Genomic DNA, 21,126 nt, shown 5'->3' with positions numbered 1-21,126 from the left:
GCACTATTGGGGATTTACCCCAAAGATACAGATGCAGTGAAATGCTGGGACACCTGCACCCCAATGTTTATAGCAGCAATGTCCACAATAGCCTAACTGTGGAAGACACCTCAGTGTTTATCAAAAGATGAATGGATAAAGAAGATGTGGTCTATGTATACAATGGAATATTACTCAGCCATTAGAAACGACAAATACCCTCCATTTGCTTCAAGGTGGATGGAACTGGAGGGTATTATGCTGAATGAAATAAGTCAATCGGAGAAGGACAAACATTATATAGTCTCATTCATTTGGGGAATATAAAAAATAGTGAAAGAGAATAAAGGGGAAAGGAGAGAAAATGAGTGGGAAATATCAGAGAGGGTGACAGCACATGAGAGACTCCTAACTCTGGGAAACGAACAAGGGATAGTGGAAGGGGAGGTGGGCAGGGTGTTGGGGTGACTGGGTGATGGGCACTGAGGGGGGCACTTGATGGGATGAGCACTGGGTGAAATGCTATATTGGCAATTTGAACTCCAATAAAAAAAATAATAAATAAAAATAAAAATGAATATCTTCTTGGAAGGAAAAAAACAAATTGCCCTTCTCCCTGGGTCTTGCTACTGCTTCTTGTCACTGTGCATATTTTTAATGGCTTTCCTGAACTAATTCAATAAAGTCTATATTTTTTTCACGTATGGCCACTAAAGTCTGTACTAGGTTAGCTTAGTGGTCAAATAATGATTGGACAGAGGTTTTCTTAAATATGTTGAAGCAGTAAATCTCTCAGCTTTTGCCAACAAACTCTTTGCATATGTAAGGACACAACTTCAATACTTAGGCAAGCAGTTTACAACCTGCCATAGTCTTCCTTTCCCATTTGTTCAGAGTCACAAGGTCAACCAGAGTTGAAAGATCAGGTCATTCTCACATATTTCTTAGGCATGCATACAGCTCCACACATGAAAACAGCCTTCTAGATTCCCAGCAGTATATTCAAGTTTTTCAAAGTCCTCATGGAGATCTCATTCCCTAGCTTTTCCTTTTATATTTTTTAGTCAACTTCTCATTTTCCCCAATTGTTATCATCACCTGGGGCAGCTGCTATTTTAAACAATTGTCACTGATTGTTTTTGACAAGTGCCCCAGGGAAAAGGCTTTTGCAGTGAGCAAGCTCTGAGTCACATCAAATAAAAACAAACCCTATGAGTGCAGGTTTTCAGTAAACTTCCAGATAGGTGAAATAATGGCAGTCCTCTAGGAATGGGGCTTTTGGAGAGCCATGAAGATGTTCTTCCTCCTGTATCTTCTAAGCTGACCATTTTAATAGCTGTCCTGATTGTAAGGTTGATGGTTTTCAAGACTACCAATGAACTGGGGAGAGGAAGATGAGAATAGGGTGATTTTTAAAAAGGCCACAATTCTGACCAAGATTGATGCATTTTTCTTGATTAAATGCACTTCAGATTGTTGGGAGACTTTGGTTAATTGCATAAGTTTCCTCAATTTTTGCAATCTCATTGTTTTTATGAAGGAGCAGATTTTCAGAGGTCTTTTCTGTGCCATTCCAAAGTTGCTTTTTCTTCCATAGGATTTCACAGTTGTTTCTTTTCTCTTTTGTGTTCAAAATGACCTGTTTCTCAATTCTGACACATGTGATATTGGATGATACACAAAAGGATGCTTGTTCCCCATTAATGCTTTCAAGAATCTTCAGGGAAGATTTAAGAATGTTCACAATTTTCTGTACTACTAAGAGCAGTGTGTTTCTATGGAGGTGAGGGTTGAGAAGATTGAAACCTGTATTTCTCACATTTTTAGTACTTAGTAATACAATTACCTGGAAAAGAATCACATTAACACAATTACTTTGCAGCACTGAAGTGGCTAATATTTTGAGAGGGAATATCCTTTGAATAATAAAATGCATGCTGTCTTGTTTTACCTAATATATTGGAATAACATCATACTCAGTATTTAGCTAAATTCCTCCAAATAACCTATTTGAAAGCAATTTCTCTTTTATTATTTTCAGTATATAATACTAAAAGCATATAGCAAATAATGTCTTATAGTACCTGAAAGAGGAAGATATTTCTTTTCATTCTTGAAATTAAGATCTATATTTAGGATAGAAAAAGTAAGGTGCTGCCCCCTACTCCATTCCTAGGAGCTTCTTTTTGTGGTCATAGGATGACCATGGAGAAGCATTATCAAATGTTTCTTTCTGAACATTCAATTAGGAGGATAATTAATGTGTACTCATACATTTTCCCTTTCTAATAGTAATTGATACAGAGATGGCAATGATTTCTCTGGAAAGTTCCTCTGACAGCCTGGAAATCTGATAGCATACTTTTCTAGGCCTGGGCATTTTGGATTTGCCAAAATCTCCAGCAGATATGGAAATTGGCATTCAAGTGAACAAAATACACTTTTTCTTTCTTTTTTTTTTTCTAAGTCACTTTTTTCTTTGATGACCATTCAGTGTATGAAGTACCAACTGTATGCCTTTTATAATAAAAAACACTTTAGGTTGAGTAGTGAAAAAGGCCCTTGGTACTTATGAAATGATGAGGAAGTTTTTAAAAAATGATACATAGTACAAATGGAGAATATTTGGAAATTATAATCAAATTAAGAGTTTCAAAATAATATATTTAAACTCAAAGTGAAGATGTCACATACAGAGAAGTATTAGTCTTCAAAGACTTTGTAGAGAAGGCACTTAAGTCAGATCGTAAAGGAAGTTATGAGCATATATTAACAGTGACCTTTAGGCATTATGAACCAAGACTCTGCTGTGGACATTAGTGAACTATGTGTGGGAACGGCAAGCAGAAGCAGGACTGGAAGAGAGTTTGAGGTTCATGTCATCAACAACCCATCCAATAAAGAAATCTCTGCAATAGTTGGTCTATATGCTCAACAAATCTGTGTCAGAACACATTACTCAGTATAGTTCAGTACTCTTACTGAGGAAGATAGCAGCAGTTGTTAGATAGTTCTTTATAATATTAATCGATAATTTATCCCTAGAACTTTCTATCCTTAGGTCTAATTATATCTTTGAAGCAACCTAGAATCAATCTATTTTTTGACAGTTCTTAAAATCTTAGAAAATGTAGCGATTATTTCCCTCCCTGTTCAGTTTAAGTGAAAGAGCCTCAGGTTACAAATCCAAGAAGAGTGTTTCTGGCCACTATTTTGATATTTATTGTCTTTGTAAGCAAAGGACAGCCAACCTTCCTGAACTGCTACTCATGTATAGTAAGTGCTCATTTATCTCTGTCCAGGGCTGCCAGGGATTCAATCTATGAAAACCATCTTGAACTCTCACTTCCCAGTTTGGGATATTTCTCCACAACCACACCCTTTGTGAATTTGCTGGCTCTTATCTTAGGAATCCAGCTACATCTTGCTATGCCCCAATTCTCCATCTGTGCCTAGGCACTTGGACAGTGTAAATAGTTTTATCTCTTCCTTAAATCCAGTTAATGTGGGGCTGACCATAAGGGTTGCTTTGTGTGGTGCTTCAGGGATTGAAATTTGTTTCTCTACTGGGTGTGGCATCTGTAAGAGCTCAGACTCCTCCACTGAATACTCTGTATCTTGATAAAAGAGTCAGAAAAAAAAAATGGAGAGTTTCTCATAAGAGATTTTAGAGCTGACCATGAAAGAGGTGTGTACCTCTTACTTGCATTTGCCATTGGTTTGGAGTCAGTCAAATGACCCCATCTAACTGACAAAAAGGCTGAGAAATTTGGTTGTGTAGCTGAGGAAATATGCCAGACCTACAAGTAGTGTATATCACTTCTGCCTCTATTTGTGTTAGAGTTTAGGCACACAGCCTCTGAGGAATCTGGGAAACAGCCTGGTCAAAGGCATAGAAGGAAAAGTCAGTAATTATACTTTCCAAGCCTGTTAATCTTAGAGGTAGGTGATATTGTCAGTTGTCTATGTTACAGGGTAAAATTGTACAGGCAAAATTGCTTAAAATGTGGTAAAGCAGCATAAAAATGAGTGCTAATATCCTTTAAACTAACTATAACTCTGGGACACCTTGACAGTCATATGCTAAAGAATAAAGTTGGACACTTACAGTACATACAAAAATTACCTCAAAATGGATCAAAAACCTAAATATAAGAGCTAAAACCATTCAGCTCAGAAGAAAACAGTGGGGTAGATTTTCATGATATTGTATTTGGCTAAGGACTCTTAAATATGCAAGAACAACAAAAGAAAAAGTTGACAAATTGGATTTCATCAAACTTAAAAGTTTTTGTGCTTCAAAGGATGCCATCAAGATGGTGAAAGGCACTCCATCGAATGGGAGAAAATAGTTTCAAATCATGTACCTGATAAGGTACTTGTTTCCAGAATATATAAGAACTCTTACAGTTCAATAGCACAAAGACAATTAGTCCAGTTTAAAAATAGACAAAGGATATCAACAGACATTTCTCTGAGGAAGGTACACAAGTGGCTGATGAACGCATGACAAGATGTCACCAGGGGAATACACACCATCAGAAGCACAGTGAGATGCCAGTGCACTCCCACCAAGTTGGCTGGAATCAGAAAATTGGATAATAGCAAGTGTTGGTGAGAATGTGGAGAAGTCAGATCCCTCATCTGTCACTGGTAGGAATGTAAAATGGTGCAGCCACTTTTGAAAAAGATTTGGTAGTTCCTCAGACAAGGAAACACAGAGGGGCTGGGCTGTTTGCCCAGCATTTCCGCTCCTAAGTATAAACCCAAGGGAGGAATGAGCAGTGGGAGACTAGCTGCTCAGGTGGGTTTCCTTAGCTCAGCCTAAAGTAAACAAATGTTAGGAAGATAAAAATGGTCATGGTTAAGGCACTGACACCAAATACCTAGCATGTGTTATCTCTTTTAATTGTGATAGCCCAGTGGAGAAAGCAATATTATTGTCACTGATCGAGTAACTTATTTGGAGTCATGCATGTAGTCAGGCCCAAAGCCAGTTCAAACAAACATCTTTCTGACTCTGACAAAAAGGCCATACTATGTGTTTGAGACTTCAGAGCAGGTGAAGGAGCCCCAGGTCCGCATCAGTACGATTCTGTGCAGGAATCAAGTATGCTCTTCCTAACCCCACATCAACCGACTTATCAAGGAAATCACAGGATCACTGTACATGATGTATAAGGACATGAGTACAAAAGATCTGAGAGACTGGGCAAAAGGGAAAGCATCATATTGATTTAAGAAAGTATCAGATTTGACAAAATTCTTCAGCTTTTATTTTATTTTATTTATTTTTTTACTTTAAATTTATTTTTTATTGGTGTTCAATTTGCCAACATATAGAATAACACCCAGTGCTCATCCCATCATATTTTCAAATGAAACTGATTTGTTCAAACATTAGTTGGTAATGCAATTTTCCTCATGCTGTAGATAATCCTCATAGAATTTGTCAAAACGTTTAAATTATTGATACATGATCCTCTAGATGAATGCTAGACTCACGTTTCCCATGAACTGTCTGTCACACAATCATTTCCGTGATTCTTCAGGAAACTGGAATCCACTCATACAGTTGGTTAAGTGACTGATGAGAAAAGTTCAAAGTCATTGAAATATTGACAGAAAACTGGGTTTTTTTTTCTAAAATCATTGCACCCCATTCCTAAGCATTATGCATTTTTTCCTAAATGGTATATACTTTTAAACATAATTGTGGGGTTTTTTATTTTTTTCATAATTGTGTTTTAACTTTGATTGCTCAGTTAATGGGAAAAGCTTTAAGTCTGTGAGATAGGTTCTTTATGAAAACACTGTGAAATCTGTGTTGGTTGTCAGCTAATCCTACCACAGAAATGACTGTTTTTTTCCTCCTTCCTGGTGAACCAGAGTTTTACCATGTGTTTCTATATATAATGTTATATAAAGTACTTTAAAAGATGCAATATTATTTTTCATAATAGAATCACCAATATTTCTAATAGTAATGTTTCCTTCACACGTGGTAGCTTTCAGGCATACTACCACATTACTAAAGCTTTGAATGTAAAATTTATTGATCACCAGTGAGGAAAAAGACAATTATAAGCTGAAAATAACAGTTTAATCCTTATTGCACTGCAATTAGTTATTCCCATTTGGGGAAGAGGAACGTGTTTGTGGAGACTATGGATGGTTTTTTTGATAGATAGAACACCTCAGTGTTCAACCGCTGCCCTACAAGTAAAATATCACATTATACATTACAAAATAGAAAGTGCGTGTGATGGGAAGAAAGTGAGACCATCTTTTACGGTGACACATTCTTATGGAGAAGAGATGACCCTGTGGTCGCAGACTGTTGGCTGAACAGTCTCATCTGTTAATTGAGGCATTTCACAAGGACCCACACAGTCACAGATTTTGAGATGTCAGTCATTAGATTATAGACAAGGAGAGAGTCTTCAGTGGCAGTTGTATGAGACCATAGACTGCGATGAATTCATTACCGGTAAGAACAGGAACAAAAACTATATGTTTTGCAGTTTGGGGGTTGGCTGTCTCTAAACAGTACATCCAGAACTGCAATGTATTTTGTTAAAAACATTTTAGAGCATCCTTCCAGCACTTTACAGGTACTGACCCCGCCCCCACTAGTTTGTTCACCACTTTCTCCTTCCTTCTCTTCAGCTTGTGATTTCTTATCAAGAAACTTTCCCTGACAGCCAAAACTACTTCTTCAACACCCACACAGAGTTCCTGTGGTTCTTGTGTCAGATAGAAATATGCAAACATTCCAGGATGTGTGGAAGCAGGAGGGTTGAGACCAGACCACACTTCTCAGCCTGGGGAGGCACTCAGGGAATTGCATGCTGCTAAACGGAGAAAAATGAGTTAGGGCTGAGAGTCAGAGAGGCCTTAATGGTCTCCTAGGAGAGGTGCACCACGGAAACTGGGTCAGGAAAATGTGACTTCCGGGCGTCACCGCCTGAGTCCCGAACACAGGGCTGAGACCTCGCAGAAGAGGGAGCGACCAGGCACGTATCCTTGGGGAGGAATGATTATTTATCCACTTGTGAGGATCCTGTACTTGGATTTCGCCCATGGAGCAATGCATAAGGCCAGCAGCAGTATGAGAAATGTAAGATGCATGAAATACAAAAATTAAAAGTAAAACTGAAATGTTGATTTGGTAATAGTTGGATAGCAGAATAGAATAGAAACGTAAGCAGAAATCAGATTGTCAAGCCTGCAAAATTTGCTCTTTGGACACTGACTGGTACATTGCTGAGAGGACACAGGGCTCTGGTGTCCCTTTGGTGTAGTTTATCTTAGCACTTTGGTGTTGTGGGTGTGACAGTAACGTCTTTGGCTGTTCCATGGCACCATAATGGCATGCCTGACTCTCTACCTTCACTCACACACCCCAGACTTTTCTCTAGCACAATTTCAATTTTTTTCTTTTGAAATATTTATGATGTGTTGGCTGTGTGAGAACACATCAGAACATAAGATAACGTGATCTTTCCCCTCAAGGGAGGATGACACATGAGGTGGGCATCGTGGAAAAAAATCCGAAGACTGAGGGCTAGCGGAGCAAACATTGAATTTGGACTGAGGCGCTCACCTGTTTGCCTTAGCTCCTCCGGCAGTGCCAAGCATGTGAGAGGCACACCCCAGCCGATAGCTATTCCAAGATCTCAGAATCACAGTGTGGTTCCATTAAAGGGAGAGGGAACTAAATCATAGCCCACTCTTGACAGGGACTGTGGCATGTTTCCTGGAGTCTGGAAGGAGGCGTATCCATCCACACGGCTGGGGTGGGGGTGAGCGCATGGTAAGAGTCTGGCCCTAAGTATGGCCTTGAAAGTAGTGAGTTAGTGGATTGAATTGTGTAAGTCAACCCGGGACAGGATTTGGAAGGTTGTGTGTGTGTGTGTGCATGCTCACGTGAGAGTTGCTAATATTCAACTAGTTGACATAATTCTATTCTACAGAATAAATAAAAGTGTAACAATATTGTTTGGGGAGGAAATATGACTTTGTAGCTCCATGGTGTTGAAAGGAGGAAGGAAAGCCAGTTGGGGCACACTAAGCTGATCACTGTACGATTCCTGTTTAACCTACGGCGGTGTACACATGTAAATCACAGCCGCTGCGTGTACCAAAAACAAGTGCAAACAAACCAAACCAGGGGAACAGGAGAGCAATAGGGGCTCCTGGGGGGCTCAGTTGTTGAAGCATCTGCCTGCAGCTCAGGTCATGATCCCAGGGTCGTGGGATCAAGCCCCGCATTGGGCTTCCTGCCCAGTGAGGAGTCTGCTTCTCCCTCTGCTCCTGCTCTCTCTCCCTCTTGCTCGCTCTTTCTCAAATAAATAAATAAAACTGTAATAAAAAATGTTAAAAAGAAAAACAATAGAACATGGGCACTTAAAAATAAATCCATTCCCTAATATAGTAAACACACTGTCCAGTACAAGTTAATCATTTTCAACATCATTTACCCTGTCCCTCCTCTGTTCACCGAGGCAGCCCTAATAGAGATGTAGTGATGACCTTTATCAGCTCCACCCCCGTAGCCCCATCAGCCAAGAGGACAAAACTCGTTACTGACCCAGGATTGCTCCGTTTCCTTTGACAGAGACGTGTACCATTAAAATGAGTGCTACTTCACTCATAAAGACGATGACTCACCACAGGAGACCCGAAACACCATTCATTGATTTTGTGGATAGCTACGATAACATAACTTAAAGATTAGCTGAGCCTCATTGTGTACGTTTGTTAAATTACAACGCAGATCAATTTGTTTGTTTTCGAATGAGCTGACTTGTTGCTTCTTAAATTACAATCTTTATCAGTGGCATACATGGAATATAATTGTCAGATTTACAGTTCTGACAATTCAAGTTGAGTTACCCTCTTGCTTCAAATGCATTAGAAAGATACTTAAGAGATTACTTGAGATACTTGAGATTAAGTCAAGATTTTTAATTTTAAAGACTTCGGGTAAATATGGAAATTTGTTTCTGCCCACGCTAGCCTTATTTATCAGTGACAATGCCTGGACTATGCTGAATTGGGGAATAAACCAAGGTTCATATATTCAGGTTCTGTCACTCACCCTGGGGTGATTGTTAAAGCACTCCCTTGCACTTACAAGTGTTTGAGTTAGATGATAAATTGCACAGTTGTATTAGGAATATATGGAATTGAAGGACTGTAGTCATCCTTGATCTTCAGGTTACGGTTTTATCAGGTTCCATGTGTAAAGCATTCCTTCGAACTCTTGTGACTTTTCATAGGAAGGTTTCCATTTCCCAGATGCTGGATGTTTTCTGCAAATAAGTGTCTGTAGCACTTAATACTTAGTATTAATACTGAACCAGACATTGTTCTAATGTCATATAAGCAAGGTATCATTCCCATATCCATTGTGCTCAGATGGGAATACTGAGAGAAAAGTCGAGTAGCCTAAGTCTACCTCCTCGAGGTAGTTGGCTGCCTTCACATAATGCCTGCTGACAATCAGGTTATTAAAAAAAAAAAAAAAAAAAAAAGCCTGTCTTCTGTATTTGTCCTGGAATACAGCAGAGTCACAGAAGCCCTGTTGATGAAGTGTCCACATAGTTCACACTGACTCCAGTCCTTAGTGTCTTGATTAAAATCATAGCCCATAGAACCATGTGATGAGAGTTACTGATTCACTGAAAGCTCTGATGGCATTGGAGCCATGTAAGTAACACCTGCCACTGACCAATGACTTTCAGAATCCACTAATGATTTGGAACTTTTGAAGAATGATGGATTCTGATAAAATGCGGTGGCCCACAAAACAACATGTTTAATCTTCAAGTTGCTTTATTTCTAGACAAACTGGCAGCCAAATCACTTTTTACACTGTGTAGTGATTTTTTGTGTGTGTGGCCCATCTGGGAAATTTTGTCTGTATGTTGCACATACTGAACTTTAATCAAAGAAGAATATTTTTTAAGGTAGAAATCAAGAGGCTTATGATTCAAAGTAAAACAATCATGTGTCAAAGTTTTTATTTATTTCAGGAGTTAAGGAAAGAAGTAGTAAGGTAGAGAGAAATTAAAGACTGACATACATGTAGGCAATCAGAAACGCTGGAGTGAATTTGGTGCAAAATTGTTTTTTTTCTGTGGAGGTGGGGCAGGGCAGAGGGACCCAACTACATTTCCACCCACAGGATTTATTTGCATCTGTCTGGCAAGAATCCTTAGCATGGCTATCAGTTCTTGACAACTTACAGTCATAAAATAGCTCAAAGACAGTGATAGGAGTAGACACCTAAAGAGGCACATGGCCCAGAAGGCCACGCTACACAATGTGTAATATTCTACCAAAAGGATACCCAGTGGTCTTTTTGCCCATTTCAGAGACTTTTAAGATTTTTTTTGACACTTTTGATAATTCTTGTGATTGATTTGCTCTAAGAGAAGTTTACTAAATAAAAGAACCATTATATTGCCATCACTTTAAAACCCATCAAGGAGTCCTGTATTTTCATAAAATAAATCATACATATCCTTAAAAACGTGTAAGTAGCAAAGGACTTCTTCCTAGCTGATCTTGCCATGTTCTATAACCACCTAAACCTTTTTCTTTCTTTTTTTTTTTTTTATTTATTCATGAGAGACAGAGAGAGGCAGAGACATAGGCAGAGGGAGAAGCAGGCTTCCTGTAGGGAGCCCAATGTGGGACTCGATCCCAGGACCCCGAGATCATGACCTGAGCCGAAGGCAGATGCTCAACCACTGAACCACCCAGGTGTCCCCTAAACCTTTTTCTATAAAGCCTCTTTACTCATATACTTTCTTTTATGATAGATTCAGGTGGGAAAAAACTGCAAAAAAAAAAAAAAAAAAGCCTGACTCTACAGATTGTTTCTCTCCTTAACCATGTAAGCATATGGTCGCTAGTGTTATATACAGAAAAAAGTGCTTTGTTTTTGAGTAGGGCTTCAGTGTAATAAGCTATTTAAAAGTCTAAACATGACTCTGTTGAAGCACATAAAGATTGTTCTCCATAAGAATAATGGAAATTTAAGAGATTTTAAAAGCTTTTTGGGCAGTCCATTAATCAAAGACAAAATTGGGCAATCTCATATCTTATGATGAAAACTAGTGAAATTCAAATCCCCTACACATCATCTTTGAATTATAGCTACTTTTCCAGGTCGTTTCCAGGCTGGGATCAGTATTTGTTTGAAGGTACTTGTCTGTGTGATTACCCAAGTTATAAACTTACCAAGTTGTAAAAGAGGATATTGTGCTGTCATTTTATCATGATTTGAAGCCCACAGAATTTATAACCCTCCTTCTTCCATCTATCCACCCATTCCAGCCCCAGACAATCCAGCTCACAATTTTTGTGATATGAGCCAGAAAAGAAAAAAAAAACAGATTATAGGATATTCATGTTTTAATTTTTTGGAACGCTTTGGAAGCTCCTTTGGCCTCAAAGGCATATATTCATTTCAGCTGTGCTGCAGAGCCTGTGAGCATCTGCCCAAGAAACCACCAAAGCCTCCCCATCTCAACCTGCGTGTTGTGAGGGGCTGCACATCTGGCCTTCTCTGTTGGAGTCCCCGGCTGCACCATGCTCGGGCTGGATGTTCTGCCTGAAAGCATCTCCATTCATCGTCTGTGGGCAATGGTTCTTAGGTCCACCCCACTTTATTGTATGTTCCTAGGAATTAAGGGCTACATCGTTTTATTTCCTGCTTCCTTTTTATGAAAACTTAAACTTATGAAAAAGTAGAAAGGCTAGTGCAGCAAATAGCCATATAAGCTTCAGTGCATCTTAACACTTTTGCCATTGTTGTGTCTTCTATCAATTTTTTAGCTGAAAATGTTTACACATAAATTGTATCATTCCCGTGCCTCCCTGAATACTAAACATGTGTCTCCAAAAGTATACCCTCCTGACATCCACAACAACCTATTCTCTCCAACAAACATGGCTATAATTTTCTAATATCACTGAATTCCTAAGCCATATTTAGATCTCCTTCATTCTGGAAATATCTTCTATGAATTTTTTCCCTCCTCAGATCAAATTAAGGATCATAATTATACTTGATTATGTCTCTTGAGTTTCTGCTAATGTAGAACAGCTCCGAGTTATTTCCCTCTATTAGGCCAGTTGTGTTGTGGGCTCCTCCCCACCCTGGATTTAAACTGTTTCCTCATGGAATGATTTAGCACATTTGTCTACAGAATCTGGTGTCCCCCTGGTGAAGCAGGACTGTCAGGTGAATTCATGGGTGAAGCTCTGGTCCCCACATTCCCAGTCTCGTGCTCCCACCGAGACTGGCATGTTTTCCCTGAGTTAGTATTCTGGCATCAGAAAAATATCCCATTGGGCATCTGGGTGGCTCAGTGGTTGAGCATCTGCCTTCAGCTCAGGTTGTGACTCTGGGGTCCTGGGATCAAGTCCTGCATCAGGCTCCCTGCAGGAAGGCTGCTTCTCCCTCTGCCTGTGTCTCTGCCTCTCTTTCAGTGTCTCTCATGAATAAATAAATAAAATCTTAAAAAAAAGAAAAATATCCCATCAACTTTCTCAGAATGAGTTTAGCATCAATTGATGATCCTTACCTGCATCAGGTGATGTTAGTGGGGGCTGCGAATTGTGATCTCCTAAATTCATCATTCCTTCCACATTTATGAGCAGCAGTCTTCTGAAGGAGGATATCCCCCTCCTAAACAGGCTCTGTATCATCCCCCTGCACTACTGAAACAGCAGGATGAACCCTTGATTAATCATTTTTATTTTTTTCTCCAAATTTTTATTTAAATTCCAGCTAGTCAACATACAGCAATATTAGTTTCAGGGGTAGAATTTAGTGATTCCACACTTCCATACATCACCTGGTGTGTGTCACGGCAGGCGCCCTCCTTAATCCCCATCACCTGTTTCCCCTATTCCCTCTCACCCCCCGTGCCCCCCTTCCTTCTGGTGACTAGCAGTGTGTTCTCTGTAGTTAAGAGTCTGTTTCTTGGTTTGTCTCTCTATTATTTCTCCCTATGTTCATTTGTTTTGTTCCTTAAATTCCACCTGTTAGTGAGATCATATGGTATTTGTCTTTCTCTATTTCATTTAGCATAATACTCTCTAGCTCCATTCATGTTGTTGCAAATGGCAAGAGTTCACTCTTTTTGATGGCTAAGCAATATTCCCTTGTATGTGTAAACCACATCTTCCTTATCCATTCATTGGTCAGCAGACATTTGGGCTCTTTCTTTAATTTGGCAACTGTCAATAGTGCTATTATAAACATCGGGTGCAGGTGTCCCTTCGAATCAGTATTTTTGTATCCTTTGGGGTAAATACCCAGTAATGCAATTGCTGAATCTTAGGGTAGTTCTATTTTTAACGTTTTGAGGAAACTTCCTACAGTTTCCAGAGTGGCTGCATTCCCACCAACAGTACATATCCTCACCAATACCTGTTGTTTCCTGTGTTGTTGATTTTAGTCATTTGAACAGGTGTGAAATGGTATTTTGTAGTTTTAATTTGTATTTCCCTGATGATGAGTGATACTGAGCATCTTTTCATGATTCTATTAGCCATATGGCTGTCTGTTTGGAAAAATGTCTGTTCATGTCTTCTGCCCATTTTTGAACTGGATTATTTGGTTTTGGAGAGTTGACTTTTGTAAGTTCTTCATATATTCTGGATATGAGCCCTTTATCAGAAATGTCATTTGTGAATATCTTCTCCCATTCTGTAGATTCCCTTTTGGTTTTGCTGATTGTTTCCTTCACTGTGCAGAAGCTTTTTATTTTGATGTAGTTTCAATAGTTTATTTTTGCTTTTGTTTCCCTTGCCTCAGGAGACATGTCTAATAAGAAGTTGATATGGCTGACATCAAAGACGTTACTGCCTGTGTTGCCTCTAGGAATTTGATGGTTTCCTATCTCAGATTGAGGTCTTTCATCCATTATTAATTTATTTTTGTGTGTGGTCCAGTTTCATTCTTCTGCATGTGGCTGTCCAGTTTTCCCAAGACCGTTTGTTGAAGAGACTATGTTCTTTCCATTGGATGTTCTTTCCTGCTTTGTCAGAGATTAATTGACCATAGAGTTGAGAGTCCATTTCTGGGTTCTCTGTTCTGTTCCATTGATCTGTGCCTGTTTTTGTGCCAGTACCACACTGTCTTGATGATCACTGCTTTGTAATAGAGCTGGAAGTCCAGAATTGTGATGTCTCTAGCTTTGCTTTTCTTTTTCAAGGTTGGTTTGGCTACACAGGGGCTTTTGTGGTTCCGTACATATTTCAGGATTGTTTGTTCCAGCTTTGTGAAAAATACTGGTGGTTTTTTGATAGAGATTGTATTAAATGTATAGATTGCTTTGAGGTAGCATAGACATTTTTAATTACCAGTTTCAGAGTAAGGGCTGGATGTCATAGTTACCTCCATCTGTGGAAAATGCTTTTTTTTTTTTAACTTCTGTGAGTTCTATTATGGATTCATGAATTGTTTCATATATTCAGTGTGTTTTACTTAATTATGGTATTTTTTTTTGATGTTCAAATTTCACCAACCTCGGACCTGAGAGCCCTCCTACTGGCTATTCTGTGCTTGTACCTAGTGCCACGAGAGTGTTGTGTAACAAACAACCACACACCTTCAGTGACACACAGAATAAGCATTTCTCTTTCACACTGCTGCTTGTCAGCTAGTGGTTGGTGAGAAAATTCAGCTTATCTGCTGGCTTATTTTCTCCCGGGGCTGGACAACCCGCTGGCCACTGGCTGATCTGGAATGGCCTCTTCTCGATGACTGGAGAACTCAGCTATGCGCCAGGGGTCAAAAGACATAGCCATGGCAGAAACCAGGAGAGGGCAGCTCAGACTGTGCAGGTACTCTTCAGGTGTCCGCTTGCTCAAACTCCAGTGACCCAGTCAAGTCACACATCTGGGCCCACATTCAAGAGGAAGAACCTCTTGTGTCTAGCAAAGCTAGACACAAAGCCTGTGGGTGGGATGGGGTGAAGAATTAGGGCTATGTTTGCAGCCTGCTGTGGTCTTATGGTCTGTGTCCCCATTGGTCCCTGAATACTTGCTTCCTGGCCACAGAGCTAGTCCAGGTTCATTTTGTCCTTTGTGTACCTTGGATCTAGAAATGCCCATTTCTTTACTGTTCCTGTTCTTTTTAATGAGAATGGTGCCTAGAAACCCAAATCTGAGTATCTGAGATAACCATGCTTCTAGACACCTTCTGTGGACAAAACTATCACACAGATACTATAAAAAAGAAACAAACATGTGTCCCTATTGATATTTCTGATACAGATTTAACTGTACAGGGTTTTAGCTTTGAACTGAGTGTAATGATTTTAAATGTGGATAATCTGTTTTTTCTTGTATGTAAATTTTACTTTCTCATAACATTAATAGAATTACTTATGTGCGTAGGATCATGTCTGATTACACAATGCTGTGGTTAATGTGGAACTTGACTAAAGCCAACATATACTAATTATCATCTGACTGGCTATTTTAATTGTACACATCCTTAAGTCAGGGAACATGGCCAATTCATGGGCATACGATTTTGTTTAGTGGGAAATGTTATTTCTGGACCTTAATGTGGGTGCTAGTGATTACAGACCAGTTTTTTACATTTTATGACCATCATATGGATGTCCACTTTCTTAGGAGATATGTTGTATGCTTATGTGTTATCAGAAAACATGAATACAAGTAACTCATATCTGAGAAGAAAATAAAATAAGCAATATATAGGATAGAGCATTGTTTCCATTAGCGAGTATTTAAAGCTAAAAGGAATAGAGAAAAGGCAGATTTATTATGTACAGTATGTTTTTGAAATTAAAGTCTATTCCTCTGAAGCAATTCCTTGTAATACTTATATAATCAAGGGTGCTCTTCAGGACCAGCTAGCATGTACAAGTCATATTTGGCAATGAGGACTGCATATCTCAATGGCTAAGGAATCTATAGTACCATGAAGCCATACATTTTAAATTCTTTCATCATGGGAAAGACCTTTGAAATGTTTCTAAAAAATACATGACTGTAGGGGGCGATCCCTGGGTGGCGCAGCGGTTTGGCGCCTGCCTTTGGCCCAGGGCGCGATCCTGGAGACCCGGGATCGAATCCCACATCGGGCTCCCAGTGCATGGAGCCTGCTTCTCCTTCTGCCTGTGTCTCTGCCTCTCTCTCTCTCTCTCTCTCTCTCTCTGACTATCATAAATAAATAAAAATTTAAAAAAAAATACATGACTGTCAGGCAAAAATAAGTCACACCTGAAGTCAGCTGACATATGATACTCAGAGGAAATGACTGGAATTTTATCTTATTTTTGGAAGAGCGAGAAATACAACATGTTACATTGCTACATATTTTTGTATCACAATTTGGGGAAAAAATAAAATGAAAAGCAATTGTCTTACTTGTGCTAGCTACCAACACAGTTTCATTCCTTCTTTAATTATTTAGCTTTGAAGAATTACTGAAGTACACAGAACAATTAATGATATATTTTAAATGCAGCCTGCTGAATGCTTGACATATGAAAAATAAGTAGCAACGGGTGATGCTATGCAAGACTTTCTTTGGGAGATCATTTCCCAACAACATCACACTCTGTGTTTCTTAGAATCCCCATTGAGCCTGGCTTTTCAGTTTCACATTCCTGTCCTCAGAGCATCCAAATGCACTTTGCCTTCCCTCTGAGGCATCTTGCTGCACTGCAGTGAGGGAATAAAATAGCTATACCAGAATCTCATGAGGCACAAAAGGTATAATTTGCAAAACTACCATATCCATGCCTCCTTCCTCTGACCTCATTGACCTGGAGCAGTCTCTCTCACACAGCAGGTCTCCCTACCTTGTCATGTGCTGGTTACATATTTGGTGATCAGACACATGACGGTATTAATTTGGTGAATGCATCACGCATTTTAGCATCTATTTTCCTGTTAGCCACTACCTTCGGTTTTAGAGGTAGGAACTCAAGAACGTGTGGCCTCTCCCCTTGCATCAGGCTCACTCATGAAGGTGATGGTCCTAACAGTCAACAAAGAACAGCAGGCTGTATGAGCATAGAGAAGGAGGACTAGGGTGGAGCATAGCAGAGAGGAGCTAAACCTGCCTGGCAGAAGCATGAAAATCCTTGCAAAGGAGAGGCCTCTGTGCTAATAAGCCCAGATAGATCTCCCCTGGCACAAATGGAAGAAGGGCATTGAGGACCAGGCAGTGGCCTGAAGAATCTGGGAGGCATGGAAGGCACCACGTGGTTTAAGATGCTTAATGGGGGGTGGCAGCAAATTAAAATGGGAAGAGAAACCCAGGCCAGAATGCAAAGGACCTTGAATGTCAGGCTAAGGAGTTTGGCCAAAGCAGTTTTAGCCAAAAGACCCAGAAAAAAAAAAAAGTTTTAAGAGAGAGACGTGACCTCGGGTGCACAGAGCGTAGAACCAAGGGAGCTTGTGCCATGGGAAGGCCACTGGAGGCATCCATGGTGAAGGTGGTGGTGGTCAAACACAGGGCAGGAATACTGCAAGGCAAGAGGACGAGGTGGTTTGAGAAGCCTTCAAAGGGGGTATGCGCAGGTAAGGGATGGAATATTGAGGATGAGAGATGACAAGGAGGCAGAGATGACTCCAAATCTTCTACTGAGAGAAGAGCAGCAGCTGACACCTGCTGAGAGCCTGCCCTGGGCCAGGCACTGTGTCAAGCTCATCTCAGGTATTATGTACATATGGCATTGAATCTTTACACCTGCAATACAAGGCATAGATTATTATTTTACCTATTCTATAAAACAGAAATGATTTTTAAAAACATTATTAGGAATAGAAAATAAAGTTAAAAAGTAAACCTTACAAATCACTAATAAGATAAAAAAAATTATAAACTTGAACTCGCCTGATGAGTTACAAAAGGTATAAAACAAAATGTGGAAGATTAACCGGGGAGAATTAATCAATCCATCATCATACTATAAAATTTCAATATACTGTTTTTTTCTTAATAAAAGGTAAAGAACACAAAAAATAAGCTAGGAGTGAGGCAATTTAATGATATAACCAGCATGGTTAACTTAAAGACCGTATATATAGAACCCTCCATCTTACAATTAGAGAATATCCATTCTCTCAAGAAATCTTTTACAAAAATGAATCATGCATCAGGCTATAAGCCAGACTTAACAAATGTCAAAGAATTAGCAATACAAGTTTTTCTAACACATGTCATAAATTACAAGTCAATAACAAAAAGATAAAGAAGAGTGTTTCGCATACATTTGCAAATTGGAAGTTCCGAATAACTCCTAGGTTGGAGAAGAAATCATGATGGAAACTAAAAATGCATAGAACAAAGCAATAATGAGAATACTACCCATTAAAACTTGTAGACTCAAACAAAGACATAATTAAGGAAATTTATAGCACAGTTGTGATTATATTAGAGAAGTAGAAGTGCTGAAATTAATAAGCTAAGTGTCAAACTTAAAAGTTCAGAAGTGGGGATAATGAGGCAGGATAGAACAGACATTAATAAGACAGAAAGTAAAGGCGCAGTAGTGTCTCTGACCTGTGAGCCTGACACACGCAGGGAAAAGAATCAAAGTAGTTCGGCTGCAGGTAAAATATCTGAATTGAGAATAAAGCTGCTGCCCAACATTGGCAGTCCACACCTAGCAAAGAAAATGACCTGGCATAGCATAGGCAACCACACTCATTAGAGAATACTAACAAAGCCCAGAATGTCCAGACTGATATCCATAATGTGTAGGATCTAGAGCAAGATTTCCCTACTTACAAAGAACCAAAAAAAGGATCACACTTTCAACATAAAAGAAAATTAATTGAGTCTGACCCCAAAATGAAAAGATTGTTAAACTGATAGACAAAGATCTTAAAAATATAATTATGCTTAATGAATTAACATGAGCATGTTTTTAGTGAATGAAAATCTCAGCAGGGAAATGAGAATCTCTGTAGAAAAATGGAAGTAGTAAAAAGAACAAAATGGCAAATCCTAAGCATAAGAACACAGATGCTGAAACGTAAAAAATGCACTGGATGGAGTCTGTAGTAAAATACTCGTGACAAAGAAAAGACATAGTGGCTTTCATGATAGATCAATAGAAATTATTCAGAGTGAACAGAGGAAAAAAAACGATGCATAGAGCATCAAAGACTCTTAAATAATATCTAGTTTCTCAATATATGTGCAGTTGGGGTAACAGGAGAGTAGATAGATAAATAGGAAAAAATATTTGACAAATTAATGACTAAAGATTTTATGAAGACATGGATTTGCAGATACAAGATGCTTAACAAACATCACAGAATAAATACAAAGAAGCCCAATCAAAAGTGCATTGTAGTTGGACTGTTGGAAACCAAAGACCACAAATCAATCTTGAAAACGGAAAAAAAAAAATCCATAGGAAGAGGATGCAGGAAAATAACAATTCAATTAATAGCTGACTTCTCATTAGAAACCATGGTGACCAGAAGAAAATAGAACAAAATTTCAAAAGAAAAACATAAAAACTATCAACCTAGGAATCTGTATTATGAGAAAATATCCTTCAGAGCACTTGGGTGGCCCAGTCACTTAAGCATCTGACTCTTGACTTCAGCTCAGGTATTGATCTCTGGGTCATGAGTTCAAGACCCATGTTGGGCTCCATGCTGGGCATGGAGCCGACTTAAAAAAATTTTTTTTTAATTTTTTAAAAAAGAGAAAATATCCTTCAAAAAAGAAAGCTAATCGAAGACATTTTCAGGTAAAACCAAGTTCAAGGAATCAGTTGCCTGCAGATCCAGAAACCAGAATCTTAAAGGAAGTTCTCAAGAGGTAGAAAAGTGATACCTCATAAAAACTCAGATTCTTTATGATATATAAAAAGCATCAGAAATGTCAAATATTTGGCAGATGCAAAAGGCATTGTTTTCTTTTTTGACTTTTTCTTCGTAATCTCTTTAGAAATGATGTACTGTTACAAACAATAATTATGACACCTGCTGGAATATGTAAAGTATCTTGATGGAATACACATAACAATGATAACAACACAGGACTGGGAATGGACTGAAACCTTGATAGATTTCTGCATTTCATGAGAAGTGGTACATTATGAACTCATTGTAGACTGAAAAGTTGAGTATATATTCTAATCCCTAGGACAAACACTAAAAGAAACCCAAAGAAATACAGCTAAAATAGGAAAATTCAAATTCTGAAAAATACCCAACAATAAAATGAAAGCCAGAAATAAGAAGTGGAGGAGATGAGTGGAAACAAACCACACACACACACACACACACACACACACACACACACTAGACTAGATGCAGCCATATAAATAATCTCATTAAATGTGCATGTGGAACATTTACGAGGATAGACTGTATTATGGACCACAAAAACATATTAATGTGTTTTAAAAGACTGAAATCATGTACAGAGTATTCTTTGATCCAGTGAATTTAAATTAGAAAATCTATAAAAATAAGAGGGCCAGAATAACTTTATACACTTGCAAATTGAACAACATGTTTCTAAATAATCACTGGGCCAAGCAGACATTGTGAGAGAAATTAGAAATAATTTGAACTGAATAATAATGTAACTCAGGATATCAAAATTTGTGAGATGTAGCCAACGCCATCCATAGAGGGAAATTTTTAGCTTTGCTAGTTTTATTAGAAAGGACAGGAAATCAAGCCAACGGTGTATGCTTCCACCTTATGCTGGAAAAAGAAGAGAGAATTAAAACCAAAGCAAGTAGCAGAACAGAATGAAAAAAAGAATGGGATCCTATGAAATTAGAATAAAGAGTAGAAATGATATAATATCATTTGAATTAATGCAGTCTGCACGGTGTTGTTCATTCAGCAGCTGATTCCTGTGTGAGATGCCCTGAGCATCACACTGGCTCCTTATTACCACCTTCACTCAGAAAGACAGTGTTTCTCCTCCCTGTTGTGGCTCCTGCCTCTCCACCAGCCATCCCGTCCTTCAGAAAATCTACTTTTTCATTCACAGTAGGCACACACACGCCTTGGTGCCTGCGGATGTACCTCTACAACCATGCTGATCTCAAGTGTAGGTGTTTTATTATAAATTTCCCGAGGGGATATTTGAAATCTCGG

General features: G+C 38.9%; 1 protein-coding gene across 4 annotated transcripts in view; it reads left to right on the top strand.

Annotated features, from left to right (window-relative positions):
- DPP6 (dipeptidyl peptidase like 6) overlaps positions 1-21,126 on the top strand; it is an 826,229-nt gene that overhangs the window by 531,222 nt on the left and 273,881 nt on the right. The window lies entirely within an intron of this gene.

The sequence above is a fragment of the Canis lupus genome, chromosome 15 (genome assembly GCF_048164855.1).
Source record: "Canis lupus baileyi chromosome 15, mCanLup2.hap1, whole genome shotgun sequence".
NCBI lineage: Eukaryota > Metazoa > Chordata > Mammalia > Carnivora > Canidae > Canis > Canis lupus.
Note: the sequence above shows the minus strand (reverse complement) of the source record. Positions and strands in the feature narration are given on the sequence as shown.